Source organism: Equus caballus, chromosome 18 (genome assembly GCF_041296265.1).
Source record: "Equus caballus isolate H_3958 breed thoroughbred chromosome 18, TB-T2T, whole genome shotgun sequence".
NCBI lineage: Eukaryota > Metazoa > Chordata > Mammalia > Perissodactyla > Equidae > Equus > Equus caballus.
In genome coordinates, this window is record NC_091701.1 from 40,301,903 (window position 1) to 40,319,145 (window position 17,243).

General features: G+C 46.0%; 1 long non-coding RNA gene across 1 annotated transcript in view; it reads right to left on the reverse strand.

Annotated features, from left to right (window-relative positions):
* Window positions 1–3,406: 3,406 nt before the first annotated feature.
* Window positions 3,407–17,243, reverse strand: part of LOC138918771 (uncharacterized) — a 37,767-nt gene continuing 23,930 nt past the window's right edge. Inside the window, exon 5 of the long non-coding RNA XR_011428498.1 lies at window positions 3,407–6,205. This is a non-coding gene — a long non-coding RNA (uncharacterized lncRNA). The remainder of the gene's footprint in view (window positions 6,206–17,243) is intronic.

Below are 17,243 nucleotides of genomic sequence, written 5' to 3' on the forward strand. Positions count from 1 at the left end.
TGTTTTCTCTGCAGTGGAGATGGGAAAGAAGTCAGCAAAATGGCCTTAAGCGTTGCCCTTGAGCCACTGCCAATCCTGGTTGCTCTCTGGCTGGGTGTGTGTCTGCAAATAGCTGTGGTGTTGAGGAAAGGAGGAGCCACAGCTCCATCCTCCCAAATCAAACGAGCAAGGTCCATTGTTTGGGGGCTGAGGTGAATCAGGCCCTGGCTGGCATTTCCTGGCCCAGTGTTAAAGGGTTCCCGAGAAGACTGTCACTGCGAAATCTGACAAGAGAAGCTGCTACTGTAGAGCCTGTGGGTAACTAGAGGATCTGACCCTGGAGGTTTGGGGCCAGATAGGCAAGAGGCAGCTCTGAGTGTCTAGGTTTGTGGGTCTGGGGATCACCTGAGGATTCAAGGAGCGTGATGTTTACATTTCTTTCTTCCTCCATTCTCTGGAAAATGATTGTGTACTTTATAGTCATTTTTTTTTTTTTTTTGAGGAAGATTAGCCCTGAGCTAACATCTGCTGCCAATCCTCCTCTTTTTTGCTGAGGAAGACTGGCCCTCAGCTAACACCCATGCCCATCTTCCTCTACTTTATATGTCGGACGCCTGCCACAGCATGGCTTGCCAAGCAGTGTGTAAGTCTGTACCCAGGATCTGAACCAGCAAACCCCAGGCCACCGAAGCAGAGTGTGTGAACTTAACTGCTATGCCTCCAGGCCAGCCCTATAGTCATCTTCTTATTGCACTAACAGAACAGACCCTCTTCTAGAAATGGCTATTACTATATGTGTAGGTTTCAGTTATTTTTATATTATGAAACTGTAATTCTGAAAATGCTACTTCCTGGGGAGAAAGGGAGTGGAACACCAGAGTGAGACATCATAATAGTAACAACTAACATTTATATAGCATTTAATGGTTTATAAAGCACTTTTCACTGACGTGATCTCATTTCTCATCCCAGAGAACATAAGGAGGTAGAGAGAGTTTATAAGTGGCCCAAGGAAGGGATGCATTGTTTATTGGTTTCAAGAAAATGGTGATCATTTCAGATCTGCAAATGGGCTTCAAACCTGAGATATCTCCTTGGCTGAAAAGAAGGACTCAATAGGAGGTTCCCCCAGGAACAGGAAAAGAGGCATCAGAAAACGTATTTGACTGGGAATGATAGCAAATTTGAGATGTGCAAGGCACCAGCACGTACCTGGAGCTGACCTCCACAGGCCAAGGATTTTTTTAGTCAGCAAGTAGGAAACATTGAGTTATATAATATTAACTTATTTCTTTGCAGGACTTCTCAGAGGCTTTAATATGTTAATGTGCATTGTGACTTCCCAAAACGGAGCTAGAGTATACAATGTTTCTCACACATATCTTATAACGGAAAGTGTTTGAGACTAATGTTTCTTAGGACACAGTTTGGGAATTGCAGAGTAGAGAGGGAGAGACCAAGATCACCAAAAGGTGGAACCAAAGAGCTTTCCAGAGGGGAGAAGGAAGCTGAAGATCTAAGCAGAATGGTCTGAAGCCCAGAGAAGTAGAAGAAAGCAGGAAGGGGCTTATTCCTGAGTGAGTACAGAAGAAGTCCGAAGGCAGACCGTCAGCTGCGGAAATTCCCGTGGCAGTCTGGCTCATTTGAGTGTGGTCAGTGCAGCATCTGCCTTTCCATCTCTACCAGGTTGACAGCAGTGGGATCAGGGAAAGCCCCACATCCCCTCAGTTTGTGGGGACTCCCTCAAACTGGGCATACCCCTTTACAGGGGAGCTCAAGGACACCTCAAGTCATTTAGTCCTTGTAGGAATCACTTAAAAGGAACCGTCACCACAGGCCTTCATTTTACAGAGGAGGAAATGGTGTCTTAGAAATCCTGAGTATCTTGTCATTGGTCATACAGCTGGGAGGTGACAGAGCCCAGTTGTGAATCCAAGTAATCTTAGGGGCTCCATCCTTAACCATGAGGCTTTACTGCCTCCTCATATGTAGAAAAGATTGCTAGTTGCCTCATCTGCTCATTCATTCTCCCTATCTACCTTTCCAGAAGAATCTGTCTTATTCCAGAAAGCCAAGACTGTATTTCCTCACCTATGTTCAGCCTGGCATGTTCAATGAGATGTAAGACTACCCTGCTGCAAGACACACAGTCTGCTGACATTTTCCTGATTCCTCCTGCCTAAAACTTGGAGGTGATGGCTAGAGTTTCAACAGCCATTTTGGACCAGGAGGTGTCCTTGAGGATAGACATCACGTGCTGAGGATGACAAAGCAGGAAGGTAGACATCCCTATCAATCGTGGAATCAACATGCTTGCTTTGGGTTGCGTAGAACCAGAGACAAATTAGCCTTTACTGTATTTATTGTATTTTTATTGTAAAGCACTGTTATTTAGGTTTTCCATTCTATGAAATGAAACTAATCCTAACAGATGCACCAAGACATATTTCAAATTGTGCTTCCCGGTGTTAATTTCTAACTGCCTGCTGCATCAATGAATAATTTCCTGCATTAAGCGCTGTTTCCCTTCCACACCCCGTTCCCCAGGGAATCATGTTCCCTCCCGGTCTGACTCAAGTCCTAAGTCCCAGTGACCTTTTCCAGACCCACCCAGCCTCTCCCTGTCCAAATCTAGCAATCAATACCGTAGCCACACATCTGGCCCTGTATTCTTTCAGCACCATTCAAAATAGTATTAGGAATGTTTTTTACCAACGACTGTTTCGGGAGAAGCATGGTTTATTGTAAAAAGCGTTGACCCTGTAGAAGAATAAGGGAGTGGCTGTGCCCTTTGCAAGCTGCAAGGTTGTAAGAGGAGCACCAGGAGGTGATCTCTTCCTTGACGTGAGCCTGAGACCCCCTGACTCGGCCGGTAATGACTTTTCCATTTTATAGGAAGCAGATGGGATTTTAATGGACTGTGACTATTGTCTATTTTCTTTAAACAACATACACCGAGATCGATGCGCCCCTTCCAGGCAACAGGAGGCGTAGTCACGAAAAAGAAGGTGACGTTTGTGAATTCCTACTTAAACTCTTTCCTTTAGAAACCATGTTTCTTTGCTTTTTTTATTCCCCCCAAATAAAAAAAGGAGACTCCAGCCCTTCTGTTTTCTAGAGGAATAAGAGAGTCGTGATTGGATAGTACCACAACGCCACTTTTTTTGCCCTGAAGAAAACAAAACCCTCCAAAATGGATGATTTCTTGATAGAATAAATATTAGGATGCTCTTAGTGGGGGAAAGAGGGGTCAAGATTGGACTGAGCAATGGAGGACTCCTCCAATGGCTGGTAAAATTCTACCTTCCGACAAAGGTACTTACTAGAAGAGTTTTCACTGTGTAGTAATTCACAAAGCTATACACTTGTTTTATGCGATTTTCTGTGTTTATATTATATTTAACAAAAAAGGCAGAAAAGGGGGGAGAGGAAGAGGCCATGTCTTCCCATTGGAACTGTCTCCCAGTCATGTTCTCCTGTAGATAGCTGCGGCATTTTTTCCCCTGCCCCCATCGCCAAGGAAGCAATGCCAACTCCTGAAAATGGAAGAACCCCATTTCTGCAGAGGGAGATGTGACAATAATAATTGCTCACATTTCCTGAGCCCCTACTCCATCTGGCTATATCTGAAAAACTATGATATATATTTTCTCTTTTAATCCCTACAGAGATGCCACAAAACAGAGTTTCCTTACAGAGTTTCATTATCCCCATTTTATGTCCATTTTATAGATGAGGAAACTGAGGCACAGAGAAGTTGAGTAACTCATAGTTAGGAAGTGCCCAGGCCAGAATTCAAATGTAGGCCATCTGGATTTTGCTTACCATCCATTTGACTGGGGCGGAGGGCGTGGGGGGGGTGGGGAGGGGAGCAGAGTAAAACCATTGTGGCTACTCTCTATCTCCGGGTGTCTTGCATTTCTGTTTCATTGAAATAAGAATAAAACATGGTTTTGCCAAAGACAGAAGACATTCCTAATTCCGGCAGGCCCTTAAACAGTTGTCTTGAGCCAATTTGGTTGTGCCCACAAGCTCCTGTTTCTTTCTGAGTGTGACAAATTCTAGTGACCAACCATCCTGGTGTGCCCAGAACGGAAAGGTTTCCTCAGACTCAGGACTTTCAATGCTAAAACCAGGCAAGTCCCAGGCAAACTGGAAGAGTTGGTCACCCTAAATGGGAAGGGACAATCTTCCCTGGAACAAAGCTCAGGTGAGGACTGGGTCACTATGATGCATCTGTGAGCTATGAGCCCCGTCGGAGAGCACACCAAGTAATGATGAGCCCTGGCCTCTCAGAGCCTTGGCTGGGCAAGGAGCTGCCTGGGATCGAATCAACTTCCTAAAGCAGAAGGCCGAATTAATCCTGACACCTAGAGAAAAATAAAATCGATGATGGCTTAGGAATGGTTTGAATGAGAATGGAATTTGCATGTCTTTATATTGGGCCATAAATCCCCCTCGGACTTCCCATGGTCTAGACCGTGTTTAATTCCGTCCGTCGCTCTGAGACGGCACTGCGGTCTCAGCAGACAAGGATTTGTGCGCCCTGCTGTAATCCCTTGCCGTGGAACAGGGCTCAGGGCATCCACAAATGTCACAGGCGCCGCTGCAGCTGGCTCGGTGTTGTTAATAATGTTCGGCTCATTGTCGGAGGAGATAGGATTCAGCAGAAGCCACACGAGTTGCCACCTGCATCCTTTTCCTCTGGTCGTGTAAGGAATAGGAGAGGCAGACGTGGAACTGTAGTGTCGAGAAGGTGGAGGGGTCATGGGAGGAGTTGCCTAGCCAGGGGCCTGGGGGAGGGAGGCAGGTGCTGCAGTGGGTAGTGGGGGCAGGTAGGGGAACAAGAACATTAAAAATGACCAGCACGTGACGAACTTCCATTCATATTCCTCACTATATTTCCTTCAATATTCACTCAACAAATATTCATTCAGCACCAGCTGAGTATTTATTCTGCGCACTGGGGATCAGCAATGAGTATCTGCCAAGCCCGTGGTGTCATGGAGTTCCATTCTGGTGGGGGAGCCACCCACCTGGAGAAGCCTGCGTTCTAGCGCCTGGGTCTCTCACTCTCAATGCCTTCGATGCCTGACCATTTTAGACTTTATACCTAGAATGTCAAAGTACTATCCTCAAGGATCTGTTGAAAAGGAAACATTTTTGAAGAACATGGGACTTATTTGGAAGCTCAGGAAGGGTGACTGGTGACAGCTGCTTCCCGCTCTACCTATCCTTCTTCCTCAATGAACACTTCTAATCCAATTTTAGGACCCTCAAGGACAGCTGTCCAGGTTGTACACTGCACAATACCATAGGGCACCATATAATTAAATTATAATAGGTCCCCCTGGACCTGTGCAACCTCAGGCGATACTTCTGTCCACCACCATCTACCTAGTGCAGAAATCCTATCACCACACCCTGCCCAGGGGTGAGGCCTTTGAACTCATCCAGAAAAGAGGGTTTATCCTTCTCGACTTCTAGTCCCGAAATCTTGACAGGTTTCTTTGTTCCTTCTAAAATGCAAACTGATATTACTCTGCTCAAACCCCTTTAAGTCAGCGGCTTGCAAACTTTAGTGAAATACATCTTAGATTGTGACCCAGCACACACACACATGTGTAACTAAAACCTTCCTCTCGACTCCTTACACTGCGCTCTCCTTTCTGCTGAGGAACGTACAGAGGTTGAGAGTGTGACTGTGGAGCCAGACTCTGGGCTTCGATCTCCATTCCCCACTTACTAGCTGTGTCACCGTCTTGGTTTGCTCTGGCTACTGTAACAAAGCACCAGAAACTAGGTGGCTTAAAATTTATTCTGTCACAGTTCTGGAGGCTAGAAGTCGAAAATCAACGTGTTGGCAGGGTTCTTTGAGGGTTGTGAGGGAGAATGTGATCCACGCCTCTGTCCCAGCCTCTGGTGGCGGCAGCAATCCTCCGTGTTCCTTGGCTTGTGGATGTTTCGCTCCAGCCTCTGCCTCCATCCTCACAGGGTCTTCCCCCTGAGTCTGTCTTCACATGGCCGTCTTTTTATAAGGCCACCAGTCCTGTTGGATTAGGGGCCCACCCTCCTCCAGTACGACCTCAACTATGAAATCTGCGACGACCTTATTTCCAAACAAGGGTACCTTCTGAGGTCTGAGGGTGAGCACTTCATCCCTGTTTTGGGGGGACACCATCCAACCCATAATGGAGGCCTTGGGCTAGTCCTTCAGTTTCGCGACCTGCAAAATGGGGATAACAGTGGTATCCGCCTCTGAGGATCATTGGGTTAATAGCAAATAAATAAAACTCTCAGAATACTGCCATGAGTGTAGTAATGACCGCTTAAGAATTCACCATTATTATTTTTATATGTGGGTAATGAACCACGGTATTGACGTCACACCCACATTTTAAAGAACATTGCTTTCAATGTGCCCAGCCCATTGCTGTGAGAATAGAATTTCAGCTCCCCTACATGATTTCCAAGTCCTTCATGACCATCCAGCATCCTCTATCCCAGGATCCCTTCTCACGGTGGACTTCCTTCAGCTCCATGAATGTGTCATAATCGCTCCTGTTCCCAGGGCTTCACACAAGCTCCCATTCTGCGCCTACCCCAATCATCTGGAAAGCTCCTACTTTATCCCTCAGGTCTCAGTCAAAGAGCACCTCCTCCAGGAAGTCTTCCCTGACCACCAACTATGGGTTACTGCCCTGCAGTTCTCCCTGCATAGCACTCACACATTATATTGTTAATGCCAGTTCGCTTGTCCTTATTGTCCCCTACAAGCTCCCCAGGAATGGCATCTGACCTATTAACTACTGTATGCCCAACACCAGCCACGTTGCCTGGAAAACACTCTTGGTTGCCTACCAGTAGCCATTTCTTCACCTAACTGAACCTGATTTTGTTCTGATACCAACAATTCCAGAAGACTGAGGGACATCTTAGGGAAAACCATAACTGACCTGTCCCAATCATGGAAACCCACTCATGTTGCGAGGAACTCATCTAGGGATGGGCACTGTGACCCACTCCTAGTCCACGAGACATGAGGGAAGGTGTTCGGGGGCCACTTCTGGGAACTAGTTCCAGGAAAATTCTAACGCGTCGTGTGAGAGGTGAGGGCTGTCTGCAGGTGAGTGGAGGGCAATCATCCTGCAGTCGTGATGAGAGAGGCACCAGGACAAATGTGAGCCTGCCGCGGATGGCAGAGCCGAGGTTCGGAAGGAGTCTGAGTCCTTGAACCTTTGGGTAAGAATCTGCATCAACGAGCCCCAGAGCTGCCCTCTGGACTCCTTGTAATCATAATGATTCCTTACTCTTCACTGCCATGTGGGTGAAATTATTCTGCCACTTGCTGCTGAGAGCAAGTTAACTGATTCAGGTACTCAGTAAACATTCTTGAATGAATAAGCATTTATAAGCTAAACACACTGGAGGGAGAAGAGAGAAGAGAACCAGAAAGCTGACCGTCTACCGAGAGCCAGGCAGGAGAGCACTCTTTCGTGGACATGAGGCTGCTTAATCTTCACAGCGGACTCGTGACCACAATAGTTTTACCCGCGTTAGAGATGAAGCAGCTGAAGCGCAGAGAAACTGTGTTTCCTGCACAAGGTCACAGTGCTGGAGATGGGAAATACTTAATTACTATTTTAGGAGGACTTAGTTCAGCATCTTAGTTGAGACTGTTCATTTATAGTACAGGATTGTTTTAAATTCCTTTTTTTCTCCATTTCCACTTAGCACTGAAATTTCGCCTGCTAGTTTAGAAGTTAAGAATTCTAATCTTGGTCTTATCCTGGGCACTGCTAACTTTTGACCCCTACTCATGTTTATTTACCCCCATTAGCTTCTCAGTCCCATCGCTATTTCTGTCTTCTCCTCCAGAGTGGGGCGTACCACCCCTCCTCCGAGAGCCAGGCTCAGGGGACTTTCCAAGGAGAACTCCCGTGTCACTAACTCGTCTCCTGCCTTCCATCAAGTTAATTCTGGAGTTTCTCCAGGGTTGCCAGCAGCCCATGCTAGTTTGCCATCTTGGCAGGAGGCCTGGGTGTGAGAAATGCATCCCATATTGGTCTAATTCCAGAACACATTATTCCCACTACACCATGAGGCCTGCGTAGACACATGTAGCCCACAAGCATATTCTCCTAGTAATCTTAGAAACAACAAAATTCATGTGTTCAGCTCTCTGCAGCCCTTTTCTCCTCCCCTTGGTGCGAATGAGTGACAGAAACAGAGAACGCAGTCTTTCCTCCACCCGCCAGAATGTCTGCTTCTTGCAGCCAGTATTTCACAGATGAACGCTGTAGAAAATGCCTTAGCTGCATCCAGGGAATTTCAAGTGCCTTCCTCCTGTTTCTGAGGGAAAACAAACAAACAAACCAAAACTGTCCTTTCTGCCGCAAAGCGCCAGGCATTGGCTGTGGAGAGGGCCACGCAGGCTGGAAATCCTGTGCCCTCTAGTGGTCATGTGTAGGAAGTACCAGCCAGATGGTCATTTCTGCAGAAAATCGGCGGAGAGTATGGGAGACAAATAGAATGCCCCAGAACACTTAAATAATAAACTTTAATGATGCAAAGCTGCTTGCTTTAGAATTTTACTTAAAATATCAAATACAGGTCATGGGTGTTAAAATGGACATCCATGCTGTCACAAGTCCTGGCGGTTTTATTGAAGCTGCCCTGGCATTGGCCTCCCACCACTGAGTCCCCTGAAGCAACGGTGCTGAGCTGGAGGAAATCCACGTGCCAGAATTCCTCCTTGGAAGGGAAGGCTGTTTCTGATTGGAAAATGTTTGATAAGAAGCTGAGACCTGTGTGGACAGAATGATTCTAGCCAGTCCTGGGGGAGGATTGTTGTTGTTTTTTAAAGATTGGCACCTGAGCTAACATCTGTTGCCAATCTTTTTTTTTTTCCTCCTTCTTCTCCCCAAAGCCCCCCAGTATGTAGTTGTATATTCCAGTTGCGAGTGCCTCTGGTTGTGTTATGTGGGATGCCGCCTCAGCATGGCCTGATGAGTGGTGCCATGTCTGCGCCCAGGATCCAAACCTGCGAAACCATGGGCTGGCCCTGGGTTTGTTTTTTATTGCAGCCTAAGAAAGGGAAGATAAAAAGGAGGAATGACAAAGTGAGGAATCCAGATCAGGGGAGGCTGCGCACTCCCGGGTATGTGAGCTCTCCCAGTGCCAGCCCCACCACAACCCCCACCAAACCTTCAAATGAGTCTGATATGAACCTCTTAATCTCAAATTCCTGCACTGATGCACAGCAAGCCAATTACTGAGACGCTTGTGCTTGATGATGGAGAAAGGTTTATTTGAATTGGCCAAAACAAGAAGGCAGGAGGGTGAGTTTTCTCAAATCTGCCTGAACAAGAGAAGAAAGCAGGGGGCTTGGGAGGAGGAGTTTTGGAGAAACAGAGGGGTGATCCGAGTTTCCTTCACTCCAGATAAGCCCTTGGGCAACCTGACTGCTGGGCATCAACAGCAGCTGGGGGCTGTTTATCGGTGATCATAACATCCTTGAAGGCATTCTCCTCTATAAAACAAGCTCGGGGCGTAAATCCTTGTGACCCTTGAACCACACTTCAGGTTAAACAACAAAGCAGCAAATTGACAAGATTAACTTCTTTTCATAACAAAGTCAGAAGGTAATCTTATTGAATATCTACAGCAACACTCACATACCCAGCTTCAAGTCTGCTGCCCACAATGTGTGAGGGGATCCTTTTGGGCATCTCAGAGGGGAGCTGAGCTCTGCATTGGAGATGGTACAAAAGCGAAAATAGCACGTGAGCACAGGAGTAGGGTGACCTAGAGAAGCACAAGGAGTAAGCCAGGAACTCACAGGTATCTGGGAAGGGACTGGACAATAATTGTCCAAGTTTAACCAGCTCCCTGGGGGGTGGAGAGGAGCCCTAGCTGGTGAGATTGCATAGGCATAAACCTGGTTAAAGTCAAGGTTTAGGCTTGGGTCTTCAGAGACAGCCACCAAACTTAACTCCAGCCTGAATGCCAAAAGTCACATAATAATAACAACAATGAGATATCTCATAAAGGTCCATGCCAACTCAGGAACGAAGGATGTGACATCTGGGTTCAGGAATAAAGACTGTGATTCTTTTTTTTTTAGGATTGGCACGTGAGCTAACATCTGTTGCCAATCTTCTTTTCTTCTTCTTCTCTCCAAAGCCCCCCGGTACATAGTTGCATATTCTAGTTGTAGGTCCTTCCAGTGGTGCTACGTGGGACACTGCCTCAGTATGGCTTGATGAGCAGTGCTAGGTCCCCATCCAGGATCCGAACCAGCGAAACCCTGGGCTGCCAGAGCAGCCGAACTTAACCACTCAGCCATGGGCTCGCCCCAAAGCCTGTGATTTTAAAATCATGTAATAAGCTGCTGAAGTTCCTGCAGATTTATTTCAATTTCCCAAGGGAGGGGAGGCTGACAGGGAAGACAGACTGGGATGAGCAACGTGAGGTCCAGAGGCTTGTCTGTTGGAACATGATAAATGAGTAGCAGGTCTAGGACTCAAACCCAAGTCTTTAATTGCAAATCCCACATTTCTCTCATCTCCTACGTTGCCTCTCACTTGCAGAAAGCTTGTTTTTATTGTTTTTTTTATGGTGAGATAACTTCAGTTGAGAAAAGCCCATAGTCGAATCCTTCTCTCTGACCTAATCTATTGTCTTTCCATTGGTACTAGAAAAATCAGTGTTATAACAGCTCTAAAACTGCCAGCACATCTGAAAAATATTTAACTCTTCAGCTGAGGATGGGAACCAACTGACTAAATAAAATAAAAATAAAGCGCATGTAATTGCTCTTCCCCGTATCTTACATGTGTGCCTGAAAACAATCTTATATTTCTTTCCATTGAGATTTCTTTCCTCCAAAATGATCCAGGTATGTGGCTTCTTACGTGCATCATCCTGCCTGTGGACACACTGAGAGCAGGATGACATCTTATTTATCTTTGCCTGCCTGGAGCCTGGCACCTTTTGGTAGATGGGAAGTGGACAAATGCTCTGACATGGGCAGCAGAAGGAAGAATTTGTACGCTCCTCCAATTTCACAGAGAAAACAAATGAAAAGAAAGGGCCGACTCGTGCAGGGACAAATATTCACCTCCTCACTAGTCTAGAGCATTGCACGCCAGAGTCACTTTCCCCAGGAGTCTTACATTTATTGCATGATGATTCATTCAGATGCCTCCAAATGCCGTTTCCATCCTCTTGACTTGACTTGTGCAGGCACGATCAAGTAAAGACAATTTGGAGTCGTTTACTTTGTTTCTCCAATAAAAGAAAGACTTAGATTTACACAGCCTCTCTTCTACAAAGAGCTCAGCACGCTTGCCCATCTGGTGTCTCGTTTGTCTTTGTTTCATCCCTGTGAAGTCACTAAAGGATGTGATGCTGGTGTCAGGACCAGGGAAGAAGGTAAGAGTATATAGACTTATTCCTGCTCACCACAAGGGGGAGCCCATGAGCTCTCCTCATACTGTCATGGGACAGACCCCTAATGCCTGCTTAAGAGGCCATTGCTGCTCTGCAGGCACCAGGGGATCTCCACCCACAAGCAACCCCAGCCTGCCAGTCAAACAGTGGAGACACAAGTGAACCAGAACTAGAATACAGTATGATAAGAGCATTGCCCCACGGCTGGATTAGGTATGGGTGTGGACAGTCTGCAGTGGCACAAAAGGGTGGGAGTTATTGAAGGGTTTAAAAAGTAAAGCTTCAGCGTAAATTGTAGGAAGTGAAATAACTGGGAAGACTGTTAAATTCTTTGTAAATAGTTAAAGTAGTTAAATCAGACCTTCCACCCACCAAAATTACTATACGTTGTATGTTTTCTGTGCTTGGTTGACAAATTTGGCTGAAAGGACTAAACTATGTTTCTCTTAGTAATTACAAAATAAATTTAAAAAATACTGCCCCTCAAAAAGTAAAGCTTCAAATAATAAGTGTTAATGAGGATGTAGAGAAGTTGGAACCCTTGTACACGGCTGGGTTCAGTGCAAAATGGTTCAGCTGTTGTGGAAAACAGTTTGGCAGTTCCCCAAAAAGTTGAACATAAAATTACCAGATGACCCAGCAAATACCGTTTCAGGTGTACATCTGAAAGAGTTGAAAACGGGTACTCAGACACATCCTTGTACACACACGTTCATAGCAGCACTATTCACAAGAGCCAAAAGGTGGAAACAGCCCAAATGTTCATCAACGGATAGATACAAATTGTGGTACAGTATATCCATACGATGAAATATTAGTCAGTCATAAAAAGGACTGAAGCCCAGCATGGGAATATAGTCAATAATATTATCATAACTTTGTGTAGTGACAGATAGTTACTAGACTTATTGTCAAGAGATTTTCACATATTGAGGTATATGGGGTAAATATTCAGGTTCAAAACTGATTCAGCTTGAAGTAAAGAAGCCTGCCTTATGCCTGTCAAACACACAGTGTGCATCTGCTTTAAGCGTTAAAGTAAGGAACGCACTCCCTTAAGAGAAGAAGGCATACTTCCCCTCCTATGCCCTATGGGTAACACCCAGATTACTCCCTTTCCCCATATGGGGGTCATGTTGACCTGCTAATTTGCAACTAAATACCTCTTTGAAACTTTGAAAATGTATCCTGGGTGTGTTTAATGTATGTTCTTCATTCTAAAAAGATGCAAGACTACTGAAAACCACGCTTCTCTGGAATGCTTTCCTTCCCGGGTTAGACTCCTCACTCGGGCTCAAGTAAAACTCACCTTATGTCTCTTATCTATACAATGGTTATTGGTTATTTGTGTTGACATGGTGATCACTTCGTAATGTATATTAATGTTGAGTCACTATGTTGTACACCTGAAACTAGTATATTGTAGGTCAACTATGCTTCAATTTAAAAAATTAAAAAATAAAGACTGAAGTACTGATACACTACAACTTAGACGAAAATGGAAATCATTATGCTGAGTGAAAGAAAGAAAACACAAAAAGACACATACTGGGGGGCCGGCCCAGTGGTGCAGCAGTTAAGTGCGCATGTTCTGCTTCTCGGTGGCCCGGGGTTCGCCAGTTCAGATCCCCGGTGTGGACATGGCACTGCTTGGCAAATGCCATGCTGTGGTAGGTGTCCCACATGTAAAGTAGAGGAAGAGGGCCACGGATGTTAGCTCAGGGCCAGTCTTCCTCAGCAAAAAAGAGGAGGATTGGCGGTAGTTAACTCAGGGCTAATCTTCCTCAAAAAAAAAAAAAAACGCATATATTGTATAATTCCATTTATATGAAATATTCAGGATATGCAAATCCATAGAGACAGAACGTGGATTGGTGGTTGTCGGGCTGGGAAGAGTGTTGAATGCAGAACGACTGCTTAATGAGTATGAGGTTTTATTTTGGAAGGTTGGATATGTTCGGAAACTAGATAGAGATGGTTGTTGCATAACATTGTGAATGTACTAGATGTCATGAAGTTGTTCATTTTGAAATAATTAATTTTATGTTATGCGAATTTTACCTAAATTTTTTTAAAAAGTAAAGGATGAGCCAAGAAGTGACTGGGAACAGGAAGACAGCAGGATCTTGACGTATGGCCTGGAGGAGGGCATTTGAATCAAAGAAAGCCTCGTGTGAGAGGAAAGCAGCACAAAACACACAACACGACAGTGTGTCTAGGACTGCAGTAGTCTTGTGGCCTGGGGGTGGTCCACAGGGGAAGTCAGGTTTGGAGAGGGCTCTACCAAAAAGTAGGGAATTAGATGACAAATAGTTTCACGGATGTATTTTCAGGAAGTCTGTGTGTCTTGTTACAGGCAATTCCAAATGCTTAAATGACTGAGTGAAGGTGGGAGTTGGCCCGGCCAGGGGGCCATCTCAGCACTACACAGAGCAGACCAGACCTCGCCTGAGGCCAGGACTAAGATTTTTCTTAGAAACTAGCAGTCCTAGGTCCATCTCCAACCACCACTTGAGCAAATGAATGATGGAGACCCCAGATTTTTACTCCAGAAGGCAGGGCTACAGCCATCTTTGCTGGGAGACCTTGTCAAACCTTTAAGTTACACTCTAGGGCAGAGGTTCTTAATGTTTATTATGCCATAGACTCCTACATGCTTCTTCATCAACAGAAATTGTGAAATAACACAATCCGTGAAGGTTCTAGTAATCATGCTGTAGTGATAAGCATAAACGATAGTCTGAGATATCTGCAACAAGTAGACAGTCATGTGCCACATAACGACGTTTCAGTCAGTGACGGACCGCATATATGACTGCGGTCCCATAAGATTAGTACCGTATGGCCTAGGCATGTAGTAGGCTAGACCATCTAGGTTTGTGTGAGTACACTCTATGACGTTTGCACAGTGACGAAATCGCCTAACAACGCATTTGTCAGAACGTGTGCCCATCGTTAAGTGATGCATGACTGTAGTGTGACATAAAAATATCCGTGATTTCCCCTGAAAAAGTCACAGGAGTTACTAACACTAAGGTGCTTTGCTGCCTCTATTCATGACTAAAGGAAATGCTAAATTTCCGTTAGAAGCTAATAAAAATAAACATGTATTTCACAGATCCTAGCTTAAGAACCCCTGTGTTACAACCTGGAAGGGCAGCTGTGGGGCAGTGCTAAAACTCTCGTCCCTCAGATTATTGGTTGTCATAGGTGTCCAACAAGAAGAACTGAAAAATTGTGTGTGGCCGAATTGGCTTAGGTCTGTTCTCAAGAAGGTTGGAGAAGAAGGTGAGGGGAGATGTGGTGAGCTGAAGGAGGGCAGTGGCAGGAGAGATGGATGGGAGGGCCCTTCAGAGAGGGGCACTATAAAGGGCACAGTCAGCAGGAGGGAGACATCTGAATGGCACTTAGGTTTCCTACCTCTTAGATGACTGGGAAAGTGGTGGCGTCTGCAGTTTTCTCTCTGTAGAGCTGGTCAAGCAAGTTCTGCTCAATGACATTTGTGTACCACCAACTGAACAGGGTTTTAATAATGACATTTTTGCTCAAGCAGCTTTCTGTGTGTGTGTGTGTGTGTGTTTAGGGGTGGGACATATGCAGAAAAGACTCCTCAGAAATGAGTCTTACAGGCACATAGTAGAGGAAGGAGAAAACCCGACTCAATGCAACGTGCCTCTCATTCTATTCTAACAACTGCAATGCCAGCCCACCCACTGTCTCAAAGACCCTCATTCCCTGTAGGGGACCACGAGGGGCATGTGGAAGGAATGGCTATTACATGTGCGCCTCACTCTCTGTCTAGGCCCCCTGGCCCTCCCCAGATCACTGCGGCTGCCCGCTCAGTGGATCCTCAACCCCCTGTCCTCCCCTCTAATCCTTCTATACTCTCTGACTAAAAGCCATCACTCTTCAACTTGACCTCCAAGGCCCAACACAATCTGGCTCCAGGACCTCCTCCCCATCCTCATCATTACTCACTCTCACTTGACCCCCCAGCAGGACTGGGCCACCGAATTCTCAGTTTCCTGGATGTGCCAGGGTCTCTCACCTCCAGACCCTTCTCTACTGCTCTGGCCCCTTTCAGGTCTGTCTCCACCACCAGATGATGACTGGGGCTGTCTTGTTTATATGAGTTTAGCCTCAGCGCCAGGAAAGAGCCAGTGCATAATCGTTGAGTGAATTAACATTTGAGTAACAAATTAACGCTCACTAAATACAATGGAATCTAGCTATTTAGGTCTTATGTTAGAATGCTGGGGACGTCACCATAAAATACCACAGACTCGGTAGCTCCAGCGAACAGAAATTTATTTCCTCACAGTTCTGGAGGCCAGAAGTCCAAGATCAAGGTGCCAGCAGGTTTGGTTTCTCCTGAGGCCTCTCTCCTTGGTTTGTAGACAGCCACTTTCTCTCTGTGTCCTCACATGGCCTTTTCTCTGGGCGTGCCCATCCCTGAGGTCTGTTCCTCTAAAGATGCTAGTCCTATCAGATTAGGGCTCACCCTAACCGCCTCATTTTAACCTCTTTAAAGACCTTATCTCCAAATACAATGACATTCTGAGGTGCTAGGGGGTTAGTGCTTCGACAGATGAATTTGGGCCTGGGGAGGAGGGGTGGGTGGGGACACAATTCAGCCCAGAACAGGTCTGGAACAATCTACTGAGGCGGACAGATGGTGCCCTGAGGCCATGTCATGGGTTCTCACCCTCTCTTCTGCCCCAATTCCTATGCTGCCATTTAAATATCATAATAAATATAAAGCCCCAGCCAATTGAGACTGAGAACCTGCGGGCACCAGCCCTTTCTCCAGGGTAGCAACTTCCTTAGCAGACTTCTCCCCAGGAGGGCTTGTGCTATAGGGCTACTTGGAGAACATTCCATAATCACACTCTCAAAATCGGAGAAAGACTCCTAAAATAAAACTTCCAAACCAGTTTGAAAATAACTGAACAGCTACTAATCACAAAATTAGAGACACTTTTTGTCTTAATATTCACTGGAGACTCAGAGAGCAGTACCCAGGGAATCTTAACCACAGGATTTGGTCCTTCCGGATCCCCGGAGTGTGGGCTTCTCTGCTCCTCTGGTCCTTGCTGCATTGCAGCTCTAGGCCTCTCTCGGCTAACTTCTCCCGCACTGCTGGTCAGGCAGCTAGCACTCCTGCTGCGGTACACAGATTCAACTTTAAGTTTTGTTATGAACTGAGTTGTGTTCTCCCCAAATTGGTATGCTGAATCCCTAATCCCCAACATGACTGTATTTGGAAATAGGGGCTTTGAGGAGATAAAGTTAAATGAGGGGCCGGCCCGGTGGCGCAATGGTCAAGTGCGCACATTCCGCCTCGGCGGCCCAGGGTTTGTCGGTTCGGATCCCGGGTGTGGACATGGCACCACTTGGCACACCACGCTGTGGTAGGTGTCCCACATATAAAGTAGAGGAAGATGGGCACAGATGTTAGCTCAGGGCCAGTCTTCCTCAGCAAAAAGAGGAGGATTGGCAGCAGATGTTAGCTCAAGGCTAATCTTCCTCAAAAAAAAAAAAAAAGATAAATAAGATCATAAGAGTAGGACCCTAATCCAATAGGACTGTCCTTATAAGAAGAGGAAAAGAAAAAAGAGCAGCGTGCTCTCTCTCTCCACAGGTGCACAGAGGAAAGGCCACGGGAGGGCACAGCGAGAAGGTGGCCATCTGCAAGCCAGGAAGAGGGCTCTTACCAGAAACCAACTCTGATCTTGGACTTACCACCTTCAGAACTCTGAGAAGTTAATTTCTGTTGTTTAAGTCACCTAGTCCATGGTATTTAATGGCAG